Below are 10,482 nucleotides of genomic sequence, written 5' to 3' on the forward strand. Positions count from 1 at the left end.
CCACAAAGATTTTGAAGGACAAATGAGTCATCTTTCCATTAAAAAAAAGTAACATACAAAGCATCTGTGTGTCTGTGTGTGTATTTGTCAGTGGGTGGATGTAATAATCATTACCAGTGTTCACCATTTTCACCCATATTCCATTCTCCTACACTTCAGGCTCACCCGAAGTTTGGAGTGGCCATGAGACCATGGCAGCAAAATGGGAGGGTTTGAAAGATCTACTTGCTGGTGCCCAGTTCTACAGCCTTCCTTTTCTGTCTGTCTTTGTGATCATGGTTTCCAAACCATGTTTAGGTTTCCAAACAGCTTCCATCAACCCAGGACCCCAAGTAACTTTAATGGACAGAGCCATCCTATAACCTATGTTGAGATTATAGCATAAATGAGAAGCAATTTTAGTAACTACTTAGATCTGGAAGTTATATGTTTAACCTAGCCAATGCTTACTGGTTCAGAGGATGAAATTATAGTTGCTCTATTTTCAAAACTGTACCATTAACTATCCATATCTAGAATAAACCTCTCCTCATTCCTATGAGCCATCTTGGCAAAATGTGGCAAATATATGCACTACAGAGACAGTGGATGTGCTGAAGAGCAATGTGGTAGACTGGAAAGAAGACAAGGCTTGGAACTCTGGACAGTTGTCCAAGTAAGGCAAACTAGTTAGTAGCAAAGCTTGGACCTCTCACTAAATTGTATTACTTTGGGCAAGTCACTTAAGTGCTCTACATTTAAGTTACATTTAAGTTATGTCCCCATTTTACAAATAGGGACAATAATAGTTTATCTGTCTCTGTAACAATGTTCAGTATCAAATAAAATAATACACAAGTTTTATGTGTTGCCCTTCAACAGAAATATGTTCTATTGTACTTTAAATCCCCAATCACTTAGTCAAGTATCTTTTGTCACAATGGGTACTAAACAAATGTTTCGTAGCTAAAGGCAAATTCTTTTCCAACAATTATGTAAGCCTTTAGTTGATGTCTAACTCTGGTTTGTAGACTAAGTAAGAACAAGTCTTTCAGGAAATACATTGTTAGTCTTCAATTTTTTTTAATGTGTTAAATATCTAATAATCATTAACCACATGCCAGGTACTGTTTAAGGCACTAGAAGAGTGGATAATTGAGCAAATTAGATAAATTCTCTGTTCTAATGGACAGAAACAGACAGTGACAAGCAAAGGCTGTGTGTGAGAGAAGAAGTAAAGAAGGAAGACTTCAATAAGTGGTCAGGAAAGGCTTCCTTGTATAGGCTTCCTTGTTAACACGTTTAAGCAGAGGGGCACCTGGATGGCTCAGCAGTTTAAGCCTCCAACTCTTTCTTGGTTTCAGCTCAGCTCATGATCTCAGAGTTGTGAGATCCAGCTCCATGTTGGGCTCCATGCTCAGTGTGGAGTCAGCTTGAGATTCTCTCCCTCTCACCCCTCCTCAGCTCCTCCCTTCACACCTCACCTCTGCATGTATACATTTACATGTGTGAATGTATGTCTCTCTCTCTCTCAAGTAAAAAGTTAAATAAAATCTTCAAAGAAGAGAAGTTTTTTTTTAAAAAAAGACATTTAAGCAGAGAATTCAGTGAAGGAATATAAACCATGTAGATTATTGAAGGACTAGCATTCCAGGCAGTAAGCACAGCAGTAAGGGACCCCAAGCAGGAGTGTTCTTAGTGTGTTTGAAAAATAAGAAGCAACAGTAGAAACTGGCAATATTGAGTATTTTTGCAAAATGCCATGTTATAGCAATCCTACAATATATCAGTTTGTTTACCATCTATTGGTTACAAGTTTGATGGAGGATTTGATTGATTTATAAGCTCATCTTACACTTCTAGGCTGATGCGTTGCTCTTCTGGGCTGGGAGCATTAGATGGTTTTGAGCAGAGGAAAAACATGATGTGACTTACATTTCCAAAGGATTATCCAGGTTACTTTGTGGAGAATAGATTGTAAGAGAGCCAAGTGTGGATGCAGGAAAGTAAATTGGAAGGTTAATGAAATAGTCCAGGTGAGACAATTAGTTCCAAGTAGTTTGTTATATATATATCTATATTATTTTTATATTTATATAATTGTGTATGTTTATTTATCTCATTTGCACATATACCTGCAGATATATATAGATATAGATATCTAGACAGACAGATAGATAGATAACAGTTTCTTTCTATATCTCTTCTCAGAGATGCCATGACAAGAGTCAAACTGGAGAGCCAGGGAATTTTTCCCTAAATTCCGGTATAGTTACCATACAGCACTATACTAGCTTAGGTACAACAGAGTGATTCAGCAATTCCATGCATCACCCTGTGCTCATCACATCAAGTGAAGACAGGGAATTTGTTGCATATGTAGGGGTATATATATATGATAGGACCAAAGCCTCTCCATATGTGGAGGGAAGGAAAAAGGAATTTGCCCTAAGAGATGCACAAGAACATCCATAGAAAAGGAAGAAAAAGAAGAAGGTCAAGGAGGAAGAAAGTTTTTACTTGCTGAAAGCTGATTATTTTCAAAAACCTATCTTCAAGAGGAAGTTTGGGAATCAAGACAATCTAGATAGAAAACAGCGGATAATGGGGCAACCCGTATGACTAAAAACAAACAAACAAACAAGCAAACACACAAAAAACCCTGAAGACCAATTTCCGGAGACATCAGAAGAGCTATTTGGAAAGAACAGCCAGGAAGAGCAATACAGGTATTTGAAGTACAATAAGGACATCAGCCTGGAGGTGTAAGATGAGCTTGTAAATCAGTGAAATCCTCCGTAAGACTTATAACCAACCAGTGGAAAACATGGTGGGATTCCTGTGACATGTCATTTTGCAAAATACTCAGTAGTTGCCAGTTTCTATTGTTGCAAGAGAATTTCCCTTGGGTGCACATGATCAGCAGGACTATTACCAGTATCTGACTTTACAAATCTCAAACTTTCTACAGACGGCATTTCCCTAAATTTCGGTGAAATTTGAGCTGATCAAGAAGTAACCCCCTTAAACAGAGTCTAATATTTAATGCCAGAGAAAACAAACAAGGACCCACACTCCCAGGCAGTTCCCAAGGACAATTACAAAGTCAGCAGTTCAAGTCAGCTGGGGGGTCATGGACCAGGTAAGAGGGCTGAGATACAAGGCCCAGACCAAAGAAGCCACAGGGCCAAGTCCAGGGCCAAAGAAGAGAGACATTTATACTGCTGGCAGTCTACATCACAAAGTCACAGCAACAGGAGGCAGCAGTTGCTCCAATAGCTACTATGACCTAAGATGATTAATGCTGGCACAGCTCAGACCTAGAAACTGCTGCTCAGTTAAAAAATCTCTGGAATGTTTAGAGATCTCTGACCTTTCTGACTGCTGCCATTGGCTGTCAGTAGTGTTCAGTCAGAGTGGTCAAGACACCACAATAATGTTTATCTAGAAAATGCCAACATTTTCTCTGGGCACTGCTGTGTTCCTCTGATGGGTTGAATGAATAGGGCACAGGCCAAGTTTCTGCAACAGAGTCCTAAAATAATGGTGGCTTAAAGGAGGGCGTTTATCTTGTGCTCCTAGAGTCATAACAGAGAAGAGGTCTCAGGACTGGTGTGAGCTATCTGTTACTTTAATGGGTTCTATCTCTGGGCCAATGTACTTGTCCCTGTGTCAGTTCAGTCAGATTCTGGTAGCACATATCACTTTCTTTTCCATTCTTTTGGTCAAAATGAAGTCTGATAAGGAAATGGGAGAGGGAGGGAGGAACCTGGGAAACAATGGCTAGCTGGGCAACCGTGCACCCTGCTGAAACTCAGGAGTCCTTTTAATAAAAGAGGAAAGAATTGATCTCTGTCAAAGTGGAATATTCAGGAGATATTCAGGAGACTCTGCCACAGGGGAATTTCACAAAGGATTACAAAGGTGGAACCTGAGAGGAAGAAACTAAAATATAGCTTTATAATATCTTCTAACTTATTCAGAAAAATCTGGAAAATCAGTGAGTGACTTTCCTTGCTATCTTTCATATACTTGTTTCCCTTAAGTATTCATACCCTTTGTATTTACACCAAATACTGCTGGAAATAGTTTTATTTTTCCACATTGTATTTTAAAAATGATCAGTCGTCCATGGTTAGAAGACTAAGAATTATAGAACATGCTATGTAAAATGTAGCTGTGATTGAGCCCTTCTTTTCTTCTCCTTCAACATATTTTTTATTATGTTGTGTTAGTCATCATACAGTTCGTTGTTAGTTTTTGATGGAGTGTTCCATGATTCACTGTTTGCATATAACACCCAGTGCTCCATGCCCTCCTTAATACCCATTATAGGACCACCCATCCCCCTACCCTCTCCCCTCTAAAACCCTCAGCCATCAGAAAGGATGAATACCCAACTTTTGCATCAACATGGATGGGACTGGAGGATATTATACTGAGTGAAATAAGTCAAGCAGAGGAAGTCAATTATCATATGGTATCACTTACTTGTGGAACATAAGGAATAACATGGAGCACATTAGGAGAAGGAAGGGGAAAATGAAAGGGGGAAAGTCAGAGGAGATGAACCATGGAGAGACTGTGGACTCCAAGAAACACATTTTAATAAACAGCTGCAGACCATGTCCTCAAAGTAAAACCCCTTTGACTGAAAAAGATTAAAGATGTATGTTGTCTATTTCAACCCAAATGATCATCTCCATTAACAAACAAATGCATATAATTCCCCAGCCAGAGGTTAGTTTTAAATTCTAATTCTTACTTATTTTATTTTATTATTATTTTTTTTTTAAGATTTTACTTCTTTATTTGTCAGAGAGAAAGAGAGAGAGCACAAGAAGGGGGAGTGGCAGGCAGAGAGAGAAGCTGGTTCCTGAGTGAGCAAGGAGCCTGATGCAGGACTCTATCCCAGGACCTTGGGATCATGATCTGAGCCAAAGGCAGATGCTTAACTGACTGAGCCACCTAGGCATCCCCCTAATTCTTACTTAAAAGTAAATATGTGAGAAAAGAGTTATAGAAAATAATTATGAATTTCTATGTAATATGTAATATTTTAATACTGTACCATAATTGCCTGCAGTAGCAATAGACATTTTACACACATTACCACTAATTCTTACAGCATTTTAAGGAAGATAATATGATCCTCATTTTTAAATCTCAGAGGCTTAAAGAATTTATCTTACCCAAAATCATACAGCTAGTAAGTGACAGTCATGAGGCCAATCAGGTCTCTCAGTATTTAAGATTTGCATAGGACATGTTAAAGAAGCATTTTATGTTGGTGCCATTGTTGAATCAAAGATTAAATTGTGCTCCATGGACTAGATTAAATCAAGCAATGAACTTCTGGAAAGTTCTAGCACTTCAAATAAACCTCACTTTCATTTTAAGTTCCCTTTCCCTGAATTTCCTTTGATTTTTACTGCATTGCTAACATTTCCTTTCATATTTGTTTAGATAACTGGAGCAAAAGGTCTAAGAAATTTTCTACACAAAATTAGAAATTTCTCTTTTTTAAGATACTAATATCAAGTGAAGGTATTGGTTGATAGATTATAAGAAGCAGAACCCATACTGTGAATTTAGAAATGGCCTATACCTAACTTCATTACTGGTTTTTGTGACTTGCCCAGTGGACCTAAACTGAGAAAGAACATTAGCCAGAATGTCCATCTTTTTTTTTTTTTTAAAGATTTTATTTATTCATTTGTCAGAGAGAGAGAGCAAGCACAGGCAGACAGAGAGGCAGGCAGAGGCAGAAGGAGAAGCAGGCTCCCTGCCGAGCAAGGAGCCCCATGTGGGACTCGATCCCAGGACGCTGGGATCACGACCCGAGCCGAAGGCAGCTGCTTAACCAACTGAGCCACCCAGGCGTCCCCAGAATGTCCATCATTAAATTGTGTATGCTAACATCTTCAATCTATCAGTATGATTAATTCTCTTACTTTTTCTGTTTTCAATGCAACCCCCATTGGAATGTTGGTACAATTCTGGCAATTAGGGAGTTCATCACTTATAGAGATAAAATAAACACAGCAAGAAAATACCCTGAAAACAAAACTTTCTTCAGAAAGAAGATCTATTTTCATAGAGTAAACTCTACAGTGGAGTTTACTCTTTTTTTTTTTTTTTTTAACTACCAAGACATGGGCAATTGGTATTCTTCACTTCTCTATTCTTATTCATGTAGTTCCTCTTTATTCTACTTGGGTAATAATATAAGTAATAACAGTCCTAGTTCTTGTTAGAAAGTCCCTGGGTGGTGTTGGGGCAGATATTGGAATTGAACTGCTGACACGCTGTCATATGACTACACTGTAAAGTCCTAGAACTGAGGGGGTCTAGCAGGAAAATTCTATATCACATTCACTACATAGTCACAAGGAAAAAAAAGCAAATTTAGAATTGAATAGACTGTGGCTCGATGGGATTTCCACTGGCAACATAGTAAGTCTGAACTTCTGATTATGAAGACTAAGGTTCAGTGGTACCTTCTCTGGATTATTGAGTGGACAACTTACTACAGGTCATCTGAAGGGAAGACTGGAGAGAAAGGAGTCAGTAAAATCTACACTGCCTTCAAAGGTGAAGGAATAGTATTGAGTGGGAATGCACTAAGCCCAATAGGATTACCACACATTTGCTTAAATGCAGGAAGAGGAAAAAATGGGTGAAGCCCAAGCTCTATGAACACATGGTAAAAGTCCATTTCACAGGGCTCTTCACCTTCTCTCATGCTATCCTCCCAAACAAAATGATCAAATATTAGCTATTCATGACTGACTAAAGAACAATGAGATCAACCTGAAGTACAAGCACTGGTGGAATGCCAGGAGATTCCAAACAAGTCCAAATTTAACCAGCTTTTGGGGGAACTTATAAGGCATGCTGTTCTGATTCTTGCCCATTTGCCCCACTCCTACCCCAGGTTATTCTCTGTCCTGCTTTGCCCTTCTCTGTGCCCAGGAATAGAGGCTGATTTACTTGGAAGCTAATGAAGTTTCAGCTTCAGGGACACTCAGCTATTGTCCCTGTAAAGCCTTGTACCTAAGTCAATTTTGAATTATGTTTCCTACAGATGGCCTCCAACCTGTATAAGCTCTATCCCCTCCCCCCATAACCTGGATCCAACCCTACACAGGAGGTTGAATCTTCCTGACCCTTCACTGATATGATAGACAAAAGAATGGCTCCTCCCAATCATGTCCACATCCTAACTCCTGCATCCAGTGGATATGTTACCTTGGGTAGCAAAAGAGGTAAGAGTGATTGCTATGTGATGTTACTCAGTCTGTCATTGCAGGCTTTGAAGATGGAGTAAAGGAGTTATGAGCAAAGAAATGTAAATGATGGCATTTAGAAGCTGGAAAAGGCCAGGGAGTAGATTCTCCCTTAGAGCTTCCAGAAAGAAACAATCCTTGCTGACACCTTGATTTTTAACCCATTGAGCTGTCTGTAGAACTTCTGACCTATAGAACAATGATAGGTTTGCAGGATGATAAATTTGAATTGTTTTAAGCCCCCAAGTTTGTGTCACTTTTACATCAATAATAGGAAGCTAATACATCTGGATTCTGGTTGTATATGGTTAATAAGAATCATTGGAAGGAGCCTGGAGATTGAAAGAAATGGTAGAATGTTTCCTTACTGTTCTCTACTTGTCCTGAGTCTAGAGCCCTAACAGGGGCTGTATCCCTTTATAGTTAGAATTCCCATAACGGTTCCCTTCTTTACTGCTCCTGATCACTGAAGTCCTGGGACACAATTTTACCTTCTTGCCCCTTCAAGCCTAGGACCGGTGAGGGCTTCTCATTCTTGCTTCTTTCCTTATTCTACCCACAGTTTTGTAAATGGTACCAATAATGGGTCAAATAGTGTTGCCCAAAAATTCCTATTCACCCAGCACCTCAGAATGTGACCTTATTTGGAAATAGGATCTTTGCAGATATAATTAATTAAAGATCTGGAGATGAAATCATCCTGGATTTAGGGTGAGTCTTGAGCCCAATTACCAATGCCCTTATAAGGAGAGGAGAGGACACAGAAAGATACACAAAGATTATGTGACGATGCCTTTATAAACCAGTGAGTGCCAAGAATTGCTGGAAAACAGTAGAAGCTAGGAGAGAAGCATGGACAATTTTTTCCTTTAGAGCCTCTGGAAGGAACCAATATTTGATTTTAGATTTCTGGCATCCTTAACTGTGAAAGAATAAATTTCTTTTGTTTTAAGCCACTGAGTTTGTGGTAATTTGCTATAGCAGTCCTGGAAAACCAATACAATACCTTTGTTAAAGTCTCTTGAACCATGAGTTGGCTTGTTTTTTCCCAGGACCCTGCAGATAGAGGCCTATGCTTTATACTGTTATAAATGATAGGAAAATGGGAGGGATAGTTAAAACTGGATCACAGAGTCAAAATTAAAATTATCCTATATTCTAAGGTAAAGGACCATACTTGAAAAATATAGTATTTAACAGCTTTGCACTTAGGTTCAAAAATTCAGTTGGCATTATTGCCCACGTATCTTAGACAAATGACTTAGCATTTCTGACTCCAAGTTTCATCATATGTCAAGTAGAATTAATAGATCTTGCTCTTCCTACCTCACAGTATTCTAAGAGTAAGAGGAAATAATAGAATACAAGGAAATGAGTAAAGAATTAGGAACCAGAAGATCTGGGTCTAGACCTGACTTTATTACCAAAAAAACTATGTAGTCTTATTTAAATAAATTAATCTCTCTGTGATTTCTAGGTCCCTCATCTCTAGAATGAGAAGCTTGGGCTAATCTAAAGGCTAACTTTCCACAGTTCAGTTGATTAGGACAGAGAACACCTGTAAAAACATCCATCCTCATGAAAAAGACCAAGGGGATTTTTGACAGTTGATCACAAGTTCAAAAGTAAAGCCAAGTTCTATCATGTGACTGCTAAAAATTAATTAATTAATTAAAAAGAAAGAAAAAGAAACATAGAATTAGTCTGTATTAGAAACATCTATTTAGAGAGAAATAAGAGTTCTTTTGAGCTCTGTTATGTGGTCAATTATAAATATTAAATTCATAAAGGAAGAGTAACAATGAAGAATATTGTCAAAGCAGTTTGTCAGGGTGATCTGACCTCCGGAAAATGTCATATATACATATATATGAGTGGTATATATGTATATATACATATACATATATATGACATTTTCCATGTATATACATATACATATACATATATATGTATATATATATTGACTTGATGAGCAAAGAATACATATCCTGAAGAAGAAAAGATTTAAGATGACAGTAAACAAGGAGAACTAGGTCAAAGAGATAAAGTGGAGCAAAAGTAATTTTAGAAGCAAGATCAGGAAAAGAATTACAATAATTAGAACTGTCAAATAGTAGAATGGTAATGTGGGACTCTAAAAATATTCAAAGCTAAGACTAGGTTGCATTTTAGGGTTGCAATCAACCTACCAGTGGTTTGTTAAACTGGCTTGTACCATCTCACAAGACATAATTATTAGCACCTCTTCCAGACTCCATGTTTGTGGACATCATTTTAGTAGGTTGAAACTGCCCTCATGGGTGTATTTACACCACAAAAATCAGCAAACACTAAAAACAAGGGCCTTTGTTGTCCACTAAGAACTGGTGGTTAAATATTTACCATGACACCACTGGGTGCTATTGAATAGTTCTACCTTTGCCATTTTACTCCCAATTTTAAGATTCTATTTGACTTGTTCTTTTTTTTTAATGTTATGTTAGTCACCATACAGTACATCATTAGTTTTTGATGTAGTATTGCATGATTCATTGTTTGCATATAACACCCAGTGCCCTTCTTTAAGGAGGGCACATATTTGACTTGCTCTAATGGAGGGAAAAGTCAAGAGAAATAACTCTAAGTGCAGTTATAATGCCTTCAAAGTAGACTTTCTGGTCAGCTTCCTGGTTTTGCACCCTCCTGTTATTCTTTTGATGATGATTCTTTCACCCATATTGGCTATCCCCCCCTACTAGATTTCTTTACTTCCTTTCTTTCTTTTTAAAACTAAGATAGGTATGACAACAAGAGAAGATGGAGACACATAATAAGAACCTTCAAATAGGTAAAGGATTGTCATGTAGAAAAGAGATAAGGCTATTACGATCATTAACTATATCATTTATTAGAATTATTATAGAATGATTTAAACAATAATAACAACCACCATATATGGATTAACACCATTCATGAGATGACACTGATTAGTAACACATGTGAGAAAGGCACTTAACCCTCCCTGGATTCTGTTTCTCATCTGTGAAATAAGACATCATTCTGAACTTAAAACATTTTGAAGCTTCTATATGACATAATGAAATAAAAATATTTTGGCAACTACTATACAAAGAAAAATTGTTATTGTTAATATATTATCACTAAATTTTATTTATATTTTGATTCAAAATTGTGTTTATTTTATGATTTTTAAATTTTTATTTTATGATTATAA

Source organism: Neovison vison, chromosome 4 (assembly GCF_020171115.1).
Source record: "Neovison vison isolate M4711 chromosome 4, ASM_NN_V1, whole genome shotgun sequence".
In the NCBI taxonomy this organism is placed as follows: domain Eukaryota; kingdom Metazoa; phylum Chordata; class Mammalia; order Carnivora; family Mustelidae; genus Neogale; species Neogale vison.